This window comes from Lissotriton vulgaris, chromosome 5, assembly GCF_964263255.1.
Source record: "Lissotriton vulgaris chromosome 5, aLisVul1.2, whole genome shotgun sequence".
NCBI lineage: Eukaryota > Metazoa > Chordata > Amphibia > Caudata > Salamandridae > Lissotriton > Lissotriton vulgaris.
Genome location: NC_141693.1, coordinates 704882129 through 704898317, shown reverse-complemented (window position 1 = coordinate 704898317; position 16189 = coordinate 704882129). Strand labels below are relative to the sequence as shown.

Below are 16189 nucleotides of genomic sequence, written 5' to 3'. Positions count from 1 at the left end.
TAATGGGGTTCTGTAATTTCAATATAAACGCACGCCTCTAATTTCTTTATAATCAGCGGCCAGTAGTGCACTCAGTTGCTGATTGTAAAGAAAAGATGTCAGAACTCGACTATTTCATAAGGGATAAAGTACCCACTGTCGTACCGTATAAGGATATTGCAAGTGAAAAAGGAGTTACAGAAACATACAGAGAAATGAGACCAGAGGCTATGTTCTCTTATAGGGTTATTGAACTCAGGGGTGACTTGCAATATCCTAATCATGTACACCAGAGGGTACTTTAACCAATATAGTGGTGTGGAAACAAAATATCGAGTTTTGAATTTGTAATATCAACGGACAGAAATATTGAGTCATAAATATTGTGAGTGAGAAATATCGGCAGCAAGCATATTGTGGTCAAGAAAATTGAATTAAGGTAAGTAATGTCGATGTTAAAAATATCGAAGTGTTTAATATTGTTTGGAAAAATATAGTTGTTTAAAATACCGATTGTTTAATTAGTGTTATGCATTTTTGTGTATATTTTAAATGTATGTGATGTATTTTTGTATAAGAATTGTTTACATTTTTTAATATATGTGTAATATTTTTAGTAGTTATCAATTTTATTTTACCTGAATTATGCATTTTTTGGTTCTGTTGCAGGTTGTGGGTTTATAGGGGAATAGAGTGGGAAGTAATGTAATTCTATTAAATGTATGATTTTTATTATTTAATAATATTTATTCCATTGACATACTATAGTGTTAATTTTGTAAAGTAATGTATTATTAATTAATAATTGGTTGTTAATTATTAGTAATTAATTAATTGGTAATTCATTATAGTAATTGTGTAATTAATTTTAGGTGTGTATTTTGGGGTTTATATGGGTAAAAGGTGGTAAGTAATTTATTTTTTATTAATTAATAATAAATAGGTGCCGATTGTGGGGTTTGTATGGTTTAATTGGTGGGAAGTATTTTATGTCTAATTAATTAGATGTTAATTAATAATAATTTATTAATTGTAAATTAAATATGCAAATTGGTGTAATTACGTTTAGGTATTTCTTTTGGGTCTTTACAGTAGTAAAGGTTGGGAAGCAATTTGTGTTTAATTAATTAATATATAGTTGTTATTAATTTTAAATAATTATTTGATATATATTTGGGGCAATTGCTTATTTGTGTGTGTGTGATTTTTACTTTTAGAGGGGTAAATGGTGGGTATTAAATACATTTTACTTACTTTATAATTAGTTGTTTAATAGTAATAGTTTTTAATTTAAAAAAAGTTTTAATTGTGTAATTTATTATTTTAAAGTTTATTTTAGGTGTGGGGTGTGGGGATTATAGGGTTAAAGTGAGAGAAGTTAATACATTTTTATTAGTTTTCTTTTTTTAAATTATTAATATTTCTTTAAATGGTAAATAATTATGTTAATTATGGAAGTACAATTTTTTTAAATTTAGAATTGTGTTGTAATATATGTGGTTATAGGGTAGGAAATAAAATTAATAAATGTATGTAATAATTAATGATTTTGTTTGTAAATATCTTCTTGTTAAAAATATCTTTTTTTAATTTTATTTTATATATTATTTGTAGACATTTGCCATATGTGCATAATATATATTTTTTATATTAAATATATTTATATTTTAATTTGTAACATATTTCTTTATTTTTATAATATTATTTTTGTTATTTTTTAACTGAATGGAGTGTGAATAGTAAATATTATCAATCCGCTATCCAACACTTTCCCAACTGTTGCACTCACTGGAGTGAGAATAGTAATTTTTACCCCTCCGCTATCCAACACTTTCCCTACTGTTACACTCACGGGAGTTGGAATAGTAACTTTAATCCCTCCGCTATACCAACACTTACCCTACTGTTGCACTCACTGGAGTGGGAATAGTAATTTTTACCCCACTGTAATCCAACACTTTCCCTACAGTTGTACTCATTTGTGTGTGAATAGTCATTTTTACCACTCCGCTATCCAACACTTTCCCTTCTGTTGCACTGACTGTATTGGGAAATGTAAGTTTATATATATTTAATAGTTTAATGTTTTAATTTATTCTGGAAGTTTTTTTTCTTTTCTTTTAAATATTGATATATATATTTTTATATTCTTTTTACATGTTTATATGATTTTAAACCTATAAACTAAATTGAAATGAATAGTTTATTGTTTTAAAGTAAATATATTTTTATATGTATAAGTCATTATGTCTGTGTGTTTAACTTTCCTTAATTATGTTTATTTATTATATTTTGTTAAAATGTATATTAAATTAATTTTATTTTGTTAAAATTAATTCTATTATTTAATATATTTAATATTTATTATATATTCACTGAAAAAACCATAGGTTTCACACCAGTTATAGTTAGCTGGAAATGTTACTGATATAAAACCATTGAAATTCCCACGTTATAGTTAGTTGGACTCACTATAACTTGCGCGTGCAATGCACTGCTGATGACATCACATATTACATCACTCATGACATGTTTTTTTAGTATCAGTATGAGTGTCTGTATGGTTTGGTGGGGCTGTTACTTAGCACATAGATGCATCAATGACTGACTCACTGTTTGTATGTGTTTTGAAGACAGCATTTGTGTAGGATTGTATGGGTGGATGAGTGTGTATATGTGTGTGTTACAGAGTGAATGCCTCTCTCACTAGTGTCTTTATGAGTAACTACATATGTTTAAATCTTGTATATATGAGAATTGATGTATATAAGTAAGTATATGTGAGAGTGAGAGATTGAAAGAGTTCCTGTTTAAATAAGTATGTGTTTCTATAAGTGATTGTTTAAGAGAGTAAGTATGTGTAAGTTTCCTTAGAAGTAATGTGCTAATGTGTGTATAGTTGTATATGCAAATAAATGGATGTTTATTAGTTTATTTGCATGTGTGAGTATATGTATGAGTAAGTTTTTGATGACTGTCAGTGTGTAACAGAATGAATAGGGGTATCACTACATATGATGAGTGAGTATATGTATGAGTGAATACATAAAACTGTTGGTGAATGTGCGAATTTGTATATAGATGGTGAAATTACTGAATTGGTTGTTGTAACTGGTATGGGTATATCCACTTTTTTGTTAATGTTAGTTTCTATTTTTGAATATGTGTTTCAAAGGTTACTTTACAGTGAAAGGAGGTCTGTCACTGTGTTACAAGGATGGTGTCATCAGTGATGTCATGAGTGATGTCACTGACCATGTCATGAGTGATGTAATATGTGATGTCATCAGCAGTGCATTGCACGCGCAAGTTATAGTGAGTCCAACTAACTATAACGTGGGAATTTCAATGGTTTTATATCAGTAAAATTTCCAGCTAACTATAACTGGTGTGAAACCTATGGTTTTTTCAGTGAATTTAATAGGTTTTTTAAATGCTAATTCCTAACTATAACCGGTCTGAAACCTATGGTTTTTTCAGTGAATTTCATAGGTTTTTTAAATGCTAATTCCTAACTATAACTGGTGTGAAACCTATGGTTTTTTCAGTGAATTTCATAGGTTTTTTTAATGCTAATTCCTAACTATAAGTCTCACTTTATAAATAAGACTGTTAGCACTCTAGTTGTTCTTTAGAACACTCTGGTACATTCTGTCATTGGGCTACAGTTGGGCTACATCTAGTTGAAATTTGGGCTACATTTACATTTTTTGTTCTCTGGTGGCCATCTTTGGGCTACATTGGGCTACATTGGACTACATTTGGGTTACATTTTGGCATTTTGGCATATATATATAGCCCAATGTAGCACAATATATATTTTATCAAAGTTAATTTTCGTAAAAACCACTTAAGAATAGGGCTACCAGTCCCTACAATTTTTCCCATTTTTATTTTTTTTTATTTTTTGCTTTGGAGCGCTCCCGGTGCGCTTCCCGGGGAGCGCCCCGAAAAGCGTACTTTTATAAAGCGCCCCCGGGCGCGCTCCGAGGAGCGTCCCGTAAGCGCCAATATCGCGAACGAAAACATGATCATGACGTATCGCGTAGCCGCGTCCGCGTGATACGCACGGCCCAATGTAGCCCAAAGATGGCCACCAGAGAACAAAAACCCGACGCGCTTACGCTACGCGCACCCGGAAGTACTCGAGCGAATACGATCGCGCAACGTAAACGTCCGACGCGCTTACGCTACGCAACCCGAAGCGCCCCCGGGCGCGCCCGGGGGCGCGTAGCGTAAGCGCGTCGGGTCATGTGACCTGAAAATAACACTTTTCATTGGTTCATAACAGTTTAAGTTTCATAATGATGAAGCCCCTGGTCTTGTGACCTGAAAATAACACTTCTCATTGGTTCAGGACAGTTTTTTTTCTAAATGATGAAAGACCCCACCTTTTTTCCTTATTCTGACTTTGTCCTTTGACTGAGGAAGACCTGTTTGTACATCTCTGTACCTTTTTGATATTAATAATGGCTTCAGTAGCAGCAGCAGCTGGTGCATCTGCCCCCCACCACCACCACAACCACCAAGAGGACCACCTCAAGATTATATTGGTGGTCAAGAACAGGAGGAGGAGGAAGAGGAAGAGGAGGAGGGGAGGAGAAGATGGCTGCCTGAAGAAAATACCCCATACAAACCCAAGCCACACATTGTATGGGAGTTTTTTTCAATCCCAGAGGGCAAGAAAAAAGTGAATGCGCCCAAGGTAACTTGCCTAATCTGCAATGAGGAACTTTCACGGGGCAACCCAAACAAAAAATATTCATTTGGTAACTATACCATGATTCGTCATATGACCAGAAAGCACCCAAACAACTACTCTTGTGCTGAGTTCAGGGAACTGGCCAGTAACCTCCCCCAGTCGTCAAGGACCACCTCCCAAACAAACCAACCCACTTCATCGGGACCAGAAACATCCGAGATGATGCCTTGCATTCAGCCAAGATTTGCTGATTTTAAAATCACTTGTTCTGCATGTGGCAAGCTTATCGCCTATGGTGAAAAAAGCGTTAAGCTCATCGTCCTTGCAGGTGATAATCACAAGTGCCCCAAAAAGAAGTAATTTTTGGGTTTTTTTATTTTTTTGCTCCAGTTGAGCCAGTTTCAATTCCCTTTTTTTGTTTCTCCCACTAAAAAAATACAAAAAAAATATAAAACTGTTTTGAAAAGCCAAAAAAAGTTCAAAAAGTTCAAAAAACACAAAAAAAATATAAAACAACAAAAAGAAGAAAAAAAAAGTTCTTTTTAGAACTACCTCCAATTTCTAAATAAAAACTTCATTTTTTAAAAACTCTGTCATCTTTTTCCCTCATTTTACGCTCCCCGGTGCGCTACCTGGTGCGCGTACCGGGCGCTTCCCCCGCGCAAAACGAAAAAAAAAAATATATTTTAAATGCCCCGCGGGGCCCTTTCATAGCCCCCTCATCAAACCTAGGGGGTCAAGGGGGGGTCTACCCTGCCCCCTTATGGTCATTTCCCTCTTTGTTTTGCCCACCTCTCGTGTCTCGATCCTACCGAGACACAAGATGGCGGCCGCTCCGGACTGTTTAGAATGTTTACAGACAACTGAAAGCCAATCAGCTTTCTGCGCGCAAGTCGCGTGGCGCGCCTGGAGCGCACTCCGCCTATAGATATATATATTTTTTTGAACCTAAATTACTCAAAATCCCCTGCAGCACATATCTTGAGACATAGCAAAGGCACATCGGGCTACCAGACCCTACAATTTTGCCAAGTTTGGTGAAAATCCATTCAGCCGATCGACCGCCCTATGGAAATTAACATGGGGAAAACGCGTTTTGGGACCCCCCTTTTATCTCGGCCCCCGCTTGACGTATCCCCCCCAAACTTTCAAGGAAGAACCGGAGCTCGACGAGGCCATTTTCAGGAAATTTTCAGGCAGATTCGTCAACCGGTGCCAAAGTTATTCCAAATAGAATTTTGAGATTTAACATTGAAAAAAATCCTAACTATAACTACCTACTGGCGACCGCCAGTAGGTAATGTATATATATATATATTCACTGAAAAAACCATAGGTTTCACACCAGTTATAGTTAGGAATTAGCATTTAAAAAACCTATATATATATATAAATATATATTTACATTTTTTTTTGTTGTTGTTGCAACAATCGCCCAAAAGCTTTGGCGATGCACTCAACGGGAGGCCGTCCAACAGGACTTTCTATTTCAAAGCTTCTTGGCATCACAGAAAGATCAATTGCCGACGCGTTTTGATGTAAAGACATCTTCTTCCTGGGCTTGCTAAAACAAATGGCAGAGACAGAGGAAGGGCTGTGTCCGGAGCCTTCCGTCACCATTCAGTACGGGGAGGCAGTAGTAAAGGATGCTTCTGGGATGTTACAGATCCTACAAAGGAGGAACACATGCAAAATTAAAAACTGTGACAGAGACCTACTAAGGTGAAATTGATCAGTGAAATCGATCGGCTCAAATAATAATAACTACAAGTCCCAACATGCCTTACAGAAGAACAACCCAATGAGGGTCACAAACTATTCAAATAAAGTAATGGAAATAAAAGAGAGCCTGACTCTTTCATTTGTTTTAGCAAGTCCAGGAAGAAGATGTCTTTACATCGAATGCGTCGGCAATTGATCTTTCCGTGATGCCAAGAAGCTTTGAAATAGAAAGTCCTGTTTGACGGCCTCCCGTCGAGACACAATTATGTATATATATATATATATATATATTCACTGAAAAAACCATAGGTTATAGACCATATATAGTTAGGAATTCGCATTTACAAAACCTTATTTTACTCACACAAAACCATTGAAATTCCATATATCGTTAGTTGCACTAACTATATATCGCGCACCCGCAATCCACTGCTTCTGAGATGTCATCAGTGATGTCATCAGTGATGTCACTGACCATGTCATGAATGATGTAATATGTGACATCATCAGCAGTGGATTGCGGGTGCGCGATATATAGTTAGTGCAACTAACTATATATGGAATTTCAATGGTTTTGTGTGAGTAAAATAAGGTTTTGTAAATGCGAATTCCTAACTATATATGGTCTATAACCTATGGTTTTTTCAGTGAATTTTCAAGGTTTTGTAAATGCTAATTCCTAACTATATATGGTCTATAACCTATGGTTTTTTCAGTGAATTTTCAAGGTTTTGTAAATGCTAATTCCTAACTATATATGGTCTATAGCCTATGGTTTTTTCAGTGAATATATATATATATATACATACATATATAAACATATATCATCTGTATATCTATATAAATACAAACATAAATGCATGCATACATATACTTATATGCATACAAATGCATGTTATTTACATGAAAGTTGAAAAAACACTAATAAAAGCAAAGCTAAAAAGCCACCTCATTACAAACAGAATGGCTTTAACTTAAACGAGGGCGAGATCTATTGCATTTTCAATGATTGTTTACTTTGGTTCCATCAAGAAGGCATTCAGATGTGTCACACATTTGCCATAAATTCTGAATGTTAGCACTCTAGTTGCACATTAGATCACTGTAGTAAAGCTACTGCTCACCAGGGACGTCTGCTGCTGGTATTCAAAGTGCATGTTTCAGTCTGCATGTCAGAATTTTTTTAATGAAATAGAAGAGGATTTGAGAAGTCACTCAAAATGATCCCTAATTTTTCTTTCTGAAGCACTAATCATACTTTCTATGGCAAAATTAACCCCCTCATGTTGTTCCTTTTTAAATTGAGTGTTTTCAGACTTACCACTTCATTCCAATCAAGATGGCTTCTGGTGTGCCATACTTTTGTCATAAGTAAGACTGTTAGCGCTCTAGTTGTTCTTTAGAACACTCTGGGACATTCTGTCATTGGGCTATACTTGGGGTACATCTGGGTGATATTTGGGCTACATTTAGGCTCTTTTGTCTCTGGTGGCCATCTTGGGAGACTGTATGTCAGAATTTTTTAATGAAATTGAGGAGGGTTTGAGAAGTCACTCAAAATGTGCACTAATTTTTCTTTCTGCAGCACTAATAATAATTCATATGGCAAAATATACCCCCTCATTTTGTTCCTTTTTGAATTAAATGTTTTAAGAGTTACCACTTTATTCCAATCAAGATGGCTTCAGGTGTGCCATACCTTTGTAATAAGTAGGACTGTTAGCGCTCTAGTTGTTCTTTAGAACACTCTGGGACATTCTGTCATTGGGCTATACTTGGGCTACATCTGGGTGATATTTGGGCTACATTTGGGCTCTTTTGTCTCTGGTGGCCATTTTGGGAGACTGCATGTCAGAATTTTTTAATGCAATAGAAGAGGATTTGAAAAGTCACTCAAAATGTGCCCTAATTTTTCTTTCTGCAGCACTAATAATACCTTCTATTGCATAATATACCCCCTCATTTTGTTCCTTTTTAAATTAAATGTTTTAAGAGTTACCACTTTATTCCCATCACGATGGCTCCAGGTGTGCTATACCTTTGTAATAAGTAGGACTGTTAGCGCTCTAGTTGTTCTTTAGAACACTCTGGGACATTCTGTCATTGGGCTATACTTGGGCTACATCTGGGTGATATTTGCGCTACATTTGGGCTCTTTTGTCTCTGGTGGCCATTTTGGGAGACTGCATGTCAGAATGTTTTAATGAAATAGAAAAGGATTTGAGAAGTCACTCAAAATGTGCCCTAATTTTTCATTCTGCAGCACTAATCATACTTTCTATGGCAAAATATATCCCCTCATGTTGTTTCTTTTTAAATTAAATGTTTTAAGAGTTACCACTTTATTCCAATCAAGATGGCTTCAGGTGTGCCATACCTTTGTAATAAGTAGGACTGTTAGCGCTCTAGTTGTTCTTTAGAACACTCTGGGACATTCTGTCATTGGGCTATACTTGGGCTACATCTGGGTGATATTTGGGCTACATTTGGGCTCTTTTGTCTCTGGTGGCCATTTTGGGAGACTGCATGTCAGAATGTTTTAATGAAATAGAAAAGGATTTGAGAAGTCATTCAAAATGTGCCCTAATTTTTCATTCTGCAGCACTAATCATACTTTCTATGGCAAAATATACCCCCTCATGTTGTTTCTTTTTAAATTAAATGTTTTAAGAGTTACCACTTATTACCACTTTATTCCAATCAAGATGGCTTCAGGTGTGCCATACCTTTGTAATAAGTAGGACTGTTAGCGCTCTAGTTGTTCTTTAGAACACTCTGGGACATTCTGTCATTGGGCTATACTTGGGCTACATCTGGGTGATATTTGGGCTACATTTGGGCTCTTTTGTCTCTGGTAGCCATTTTGGGAGACTGCATGAATGTTTTAATGAAATAGAAAAGGATTTGAGAAGTCACTCAAAATGTGCCCTAATTTTTCATTCGAGTGAAGGAGACAGGAGTATAACCCATAGACCAAAATGGGACTGGGTGTGTAAATTATAACAAGAAACAATGTCCCACTAGGTATCAATAACAAAGACAATTCACATTTTTTGCATACAGTACGTATTGCAAGAAAGGAACACCAGGGAGTCTCAATACGTTTTTGTGAAAAAGTTGTTAATCACCAGTTACATTAAACACGGGAAGCACAGTTAAATGCAGCACTGTACATGAAAAACATCATGAAGCAACCCAAATAGCACTTGGTGAAAATGTGATGACGCAGTGATAGTGACGACGCAAGTGAAAGTGAAAAAACAGCGTGGTCGGCGCAAAGTGATAAAAACAATCAATTACAGGCTTTCACATTAAATATATACAAGTGGACAAGTTCAATTTGAGATGGTGATAAGCCTATTAGTAGTGCGCCGTGAAATCGCGCTGTTGTTGTCGACGGCGTTTCGATCCTCTATGATTCGGGATCCTCTTCAGGACAGGGTTGACGTTGAATTGGGGTGCTGGAAATTCGATACAATAACTGGATCCAGGGGTCGGTCCTTCACAAGTTAAGTGACATCACCTCATAAGCCAACGGGGCACCCCACGCCGACTTTCGGCGCAGCATTGTAGGATGGCCACACCAGTGCGGCAACTTGCTGGACACAACCTCGGTGCCATCCGGATCTCGGCGCGTTCGAGTCACTGTACCGCAAGAGTGACCGAAACTCAGCTGGACACGCCGTCTTTCGGCGCAGCATTGTAGGATGGCCACACCAGTACGGCAATTTGCTGGACACCACCTCGGTGCCATCCGGATCTCGGCGCATTGTGCTGCCTTCGGCCTATTCGCACATCGGTCCGCTACTGACGCCGCCTCACGTGCCAACGGATTTTCTACGCTTTTTGTAGCCCTATGCCGCATAACAGGTCATGTGACTTGTTTATAAAACTTTTCATTGGTTCATTTTACTTTTGGTTTCCTAAAGATGGAAGGCTTGGTCATATGACCTAAAAATAACACTTTTCATTGGTTTAGAACATTTTTTTTTCCCAAACGATGAAAGCCCCACCTTGTTTCTGGATGATTCAGACTAAAGCTGGCGTCAGCATGAGAGCACCACCATCTCGTGGCTCCGTTGTGGTCATTCCGCGAGCAATCATGGCAGCCGCTCCCCACCAGAAGCCTGCGGGAGTCGGGGGCCCCCAAGACTTTTGTAGAATCTTCACGGCTGAGGGGACGCTTTCGAGAATGGGACCCAAGCCCTAGCAGGCAAGCGTCCGAGTTCCAAGGTGTCCCAGGGCCATTTTAGAGGACCAGGCCCAAATCTGAAGAGCCGGCCGCCATTTTGAGAGTCCTGTGGCAGCCGCCTATCGCTGCACTGCAAGAGTGGGAGCAACTCAACTACATGGTGAGCGAGACGCTGTAGTCGCAAGAGCGGGCGGTAAACAGCTGAATGGCGGAAGAGGCACAGTGTAGCAAAAGCGGGCGGAATGGCAACTAAAACGGTAAAGGGGCGCCCCACTACAGCGTGTCTTCAGGTCAAACGGATTGTGGGACAAGGTCCAGAATAGAAGAGTCATCAAAAGGCAAAAAGTTCCGCCGGACCCCGGGAGCCGGCCGCCTATGTTGGGGGCGATCTCAGGCTAAACCGGTGCTATAAGACTTGGGGAGGGGGTCGGAGCCAAGCGTCTTCTCCGAGTCCGTGCCATCACACCGTATGTTGAAAATCTGAAGCCATCGTTCTACAAACTCAACCAACCTTGGATGGAAAAATCTAGGAAAATGTACAAACTGAAAACCAGTTTTGGTCTGCATAGCATCAGTAGCAACGCTTGCTATCAGAGTGCATGAGTTTCATGCTCGATCGATTGAGCTAGCCGGATCGGGCAATAAAAAGTATAAAATAGTTATGTAAATAGTTATTTAATAAAATGTTTTACCCTGTTTCTTTGCTGGTGTGTTGTCTATATTTTTAATATTTGCATAGGGTTTGTCGTTATTTTGGGCGGGGTGGGTGACGGAGCCGAGCTGTCTTGCAGCCCTCATGGTGTGGAGCTCAGTTCATCTCTCTATTTTCGTATTTCTCATGAAGGGTTGTTCCTAATATTTCTATTTAAGCGAGGTCAAAAAGAGATCCAATTAGTGGCCTACTGATTTTGCTCGATTAATTTTATTTTTTTACACGATTTTTCACTATCTGCAAAGACTAAACAGAGTATTGCGACTTTGTGCTTGTTTGTAAATAGAGAATGAACCAAAGAGAATCAATTGTAAAACAGTAAATGCTTGGATAACAATCAATCAAATGGAGAGACAAGCAGGCACGACGGATTACAACGGGGGTAAAGGCCTGCGTTAACTACTCTTCACTATCTGCAAAGAGAGAGTACTACTAAGAGAAAAGAGGGGAGGGGAGCAGCGTTCAAAGCACATCAGCGTGCATAAACACGAAAAAGTTTTTACCTATCACGTACTTGACATTTTACAGCTTTTGATATTTGCTATTAAAAAACCAATGAAATTCACTGAAAAAACCATAGGTTATAGGCCATATATAGTTAGGAATTTGCATTTACAAAACCTTGAAAATTCACTGAAAAAACCATTGGTTATAGACCATATATAGTTAGGGATTAGCCTTTTCAAAACCTTATTTTACTCACACAAAACCATTGAAATTTCAAATATAGTTAGTTCCACTAACTATATATCGCGCACCCGCAATCCACTGCTGATGATGTCACATATTACATCATTCATGACATGGTTAGTGACATCACTGATGACATCACTGATGACATCTCAAATGACATCACTGATGACATCTCAAATGACATCACTGATGACATCTCAAATGACATCACTGATAAAATCACTGATAACATCTCATTTGACATGACTGATCACATCACTGATGATATCATTCATGTGATAATACCATGAACCTCTTCAGACTCTAATATAACCTTAGATACAATCAGTGTAAACAGACAGTCACAGACTGTCACTCATCCATGGAGTTACTCACACACCTAGTCAGTTATGCAAAAAATCAATCACACCTCCATTTTCTCAACTATACAGTTATACACACCTTACTTATTCAAACATATACTAACACATATTTACTTTACTCTCTTATACAATCCCTGATACATGTTCACAATGATCCATACAGCCACTCACACATTCACTGGCTCTTATGCACAGTTATTTATATATGTCAACTCTCACATGTACTGTGTTTTACATATGTACTTACTTTGACATGTAGCGCTGAGATATCCATTCACTCACTAATACACTCATGCACAGTCAACCGCCCATACAGCTGTTTCCACATGCACTTTTGAACCCATACATATAGTGAATCAACTACTCACACATCTATGTACAGAGTCACACACCTCCCAGCCACCCATACACACACACTCAGTTTCCCATACAAATACTTGGACAACCAATGAATAACCCATACAGTTACTCATATAGCTACTGATCAACATATGCAGCAGTTTGTAGAACAACAGATATAATGATGCACAAATTAAAACAGTTTAGTCACTAACCCATGCACTCAGTGAGACACATTTAATCACTCACTCATACAGTCAGTCATTCACCTACTAAATCCTTCATCCAGACACTTATACATCCACTCATTCTTCAATATGTAAGACATATTTTAACTTTACAGAAACATACAGTCACTGGATGTTGTCATCAGTGATGTTATCAGTGATGTCATTTGAGATGTCATCAGTGATGTCATCAGTGATGTCACTAACCATGTCATGAATGATGTAATATGTGACATCATCAGCAGTGGATTGCGCGTGCGCGATATATAGTTAGTGGAACTAACTATATATGAAATTTTAATGGTTTTGTGTGAGTAAAATAAGGTTTTGAAAAGGCTAATCTCTAACTATATATGGTCTATAACCTATGGTTTTTTCTGTGAATATATATATATATATATATATATTACCTACTGGCGGTCGCCAGTAGGTAGTTATAGTTAGGATTTTTTTCAATGTTAAATCTCAAAATTCTATTTGGAATAACTTTGGCACCGGTTGACGAATCTGCCTGAAAATTTCCTGAAAATGGCCTCGACGAGCTCCGGTCCTTCCTTGAAAGTTTGGGGGGGATACGTCAAGCGGGGGCCGAGATAAAAGGGGGGTCCCAAAACGTGTTTTCCCCATGTAAATTTCCATAGGGCGGTCGATTTTACTTTTAGCCCGAACGGCTGAATGGATTTCCACCAAACTTGGCAAAATTGAAGGGACTGGTAGCCCGATGTGCCTTTGCTATGTCTCAAGATATGTGCTGCAGTGGATTTTGAGTAATTTAGGTGCCAAAAAATATATATATCTATAGGCGCTCTCCGGTGCGCGCACCGGAGTGCGCTCCAGGCGCGACACGCGACTTGCGCGCTGGAAGCTGATTGGCTCTTGGGTGTCTGTAAACATTCTAAACAGTCTGGAGCGGCCGCCATCTTGTGTCTCGGTAAAATCGAGACACAAGAGGTTTGAACAAAAAAGGGGCAAATGACCATAAGGGGGAAGAGTAGACCCCCTCTGACCCCCTAGGTTTGATGTAGGGGCTAAAATAGGGTCCTGCGGGGCATTAAATTGTTTATTTTTTTTTTCGTTTTGCGCGGGGGAAGCGCATGGTACGCGCACCGGCGAAGCACGGGGAAAATCCAGGACCATATTTATGAAGGCCTTGCGCTGCCAGTTTTGCGCCTCCTGTGCGTCAATTTTTGTGACGCACCAGCGGTGTAAAAAAATGCGCATTGTTATGCAATATTTAAAAAGTGACGCATCTATCTAGATGCGTCACTTTTTAAATATAGTGCAACGAGGCACATTTTTTTACACTGCTGGTGTGATGCGTCACTTTTCTGTGCGCACTCCTTATGACATTCCAGATGTGTCATATTTAATGTATGACGAATCATGTTGCAAGGAGTTACAGATACATCAGACATCAGTATTTCTGACATATCTGTAAACATAAAAGTGACGCGAGGCAGGTGCAAGATTTTGACGCAACAGCATCCTAAAAGTGACGCAGAGAAATCTTATAGATTTCAGTACGTCGTTATTACCAAGCTTTTTGCGGGGGAATGCCCCCTCTGCATACATTATACCTGACGCAGATATAATGTGGCGCAGAGTTTTAAAAAGTGACCCATGTACCTAGATGCGTCACTTTTTAAAAATAGCGTCAGGTATAATGCATGCAGAGGGCGTGTTCTCCCGCAAAAAGCTTTGTAATAGCGACGCAGTGAAATCTTTGAGATTTCACTGCGTCACTTTTAGGATGCTGTTGTGTCAAAATCTTGCGCCTGCTTTACAGCAGGTGTTAGACTGACGCAAGACCTTTCACATGGTGCTTTTTCCATGTGAAAGGACACATTACTGGAGTTGCGTCACTTTTGTGACGCACTCCAGCAATGCGTTACTTGGAATGTCATAAGGAGTGCGCACAGAAAAGTGACGCATCGCACCAGTGGTGTAAAAAAATGTGCCTCGTTGCGTTATATTTAAAAAGTGACGTATCTAGGTAGATGGGTCACTTTTTAAAATCAAGCGCCACATTATATCTGCGTGAGGTATAATGCATGCAGAGGGGGTGTTCCCCCGCAAAAAGCTTTGTAATAGCGACGCAGTGAAATGTTTGAGATTTCACTGCGTCACTTTTAGGATGCTGTTGCGTCCTTTAAATATAGTGCAACGAGGCACATTTTATTACACTGCTGGTGTGATGCGTCACTTTTCTGTGCGCACTCCTTATGACATTCCAGATGTGTCATATTTAATGTATGACGAATCATGTTGCAAGGAGTTACAGATACGTCAGTATTTCTGACATATCTGTAAACATGAAAGTGACGCGAGGCAGGCGCAAGATTTTGACGCAACAGCATCCTAAAAGTGACGCAGAGAAATCTCATAGATTTCAGTACGTCGTTATTACCAAGCTTTTTGCGGGGGAATGCCCCCTCTGCATACATTATACCTGATGCAGATATAATGTGGCGCAGAGTTTTAAAAAGTGACCCATGTACCTAGATGCGTCACTTTTTAAAAATAGTGTCAGGTATAATGCATGCAGAGGGGGTGTTCCCCTGCAAAAAGCTTGGTAATAATGACGCAGTGCGTCACTTTTAGGATGCTGTTGCGCCAAAATCTTGCACCTGCTTCACAGCAAACCTTTCACATGGTGCTTTTTCCATGTGAAAGGACACATTACTGGAGTTGCGTCACTTTTGTGACACACTCCAGCAATGCGTTACTTTTGTGTTTACAGATACGTCAGAAATACTGACATATCTGTAACTCCTTGCGAATTGATTAGTCATATATTAAATATGACATATCTGGAATGTCATAAGGAGTGCAGCCACAAAAGTGACGCATTGCTGTTTTCACGTAGCGATGCGTCACTTTTCAGAAATGAGGCCTCCAGTTTATTCACTGTGTCATAACTTTCTTTTCTAACACTCACCTTCTTTCATTCCTCCTACTTCACTTCCTTTCACCTCTCATACCTTTCTGTTCTTTCTTACTCATTCTCCTTTCAATTATCAATGCACTATATTTCACTTACTCTTCATTTTTTTAAGAATATAGCTCTTTGATGAGAATTGGAGGTAGTTCTGTAGTGATGTCATGAGTGATGTCACTGACCATGTGGTGAGTGATGTAATATGTGACGTCATCAGCAGTGCATTGCAGGCGCGCAAGTTATAGTGAGTCCAACTAACTATAACGTGGGAATTTCAATGGTTTTATGTCAGTAAAATTTCCAGCTAACTATAACTGGTGTGA

General features: G+C 38.5%; 1 protein-coding gene across 1 annotated transcript in view; it reads left to right on the top strand.

Annotated features, from left to right (window-relative positions):
- The window catches only part of LOC147711417 (polycystin-2-like protein 1), a 3079390-nt gene that overhangs the window by 2870632 nt on the left and 192569 nt on the right, over positions 1–16189 (top strand).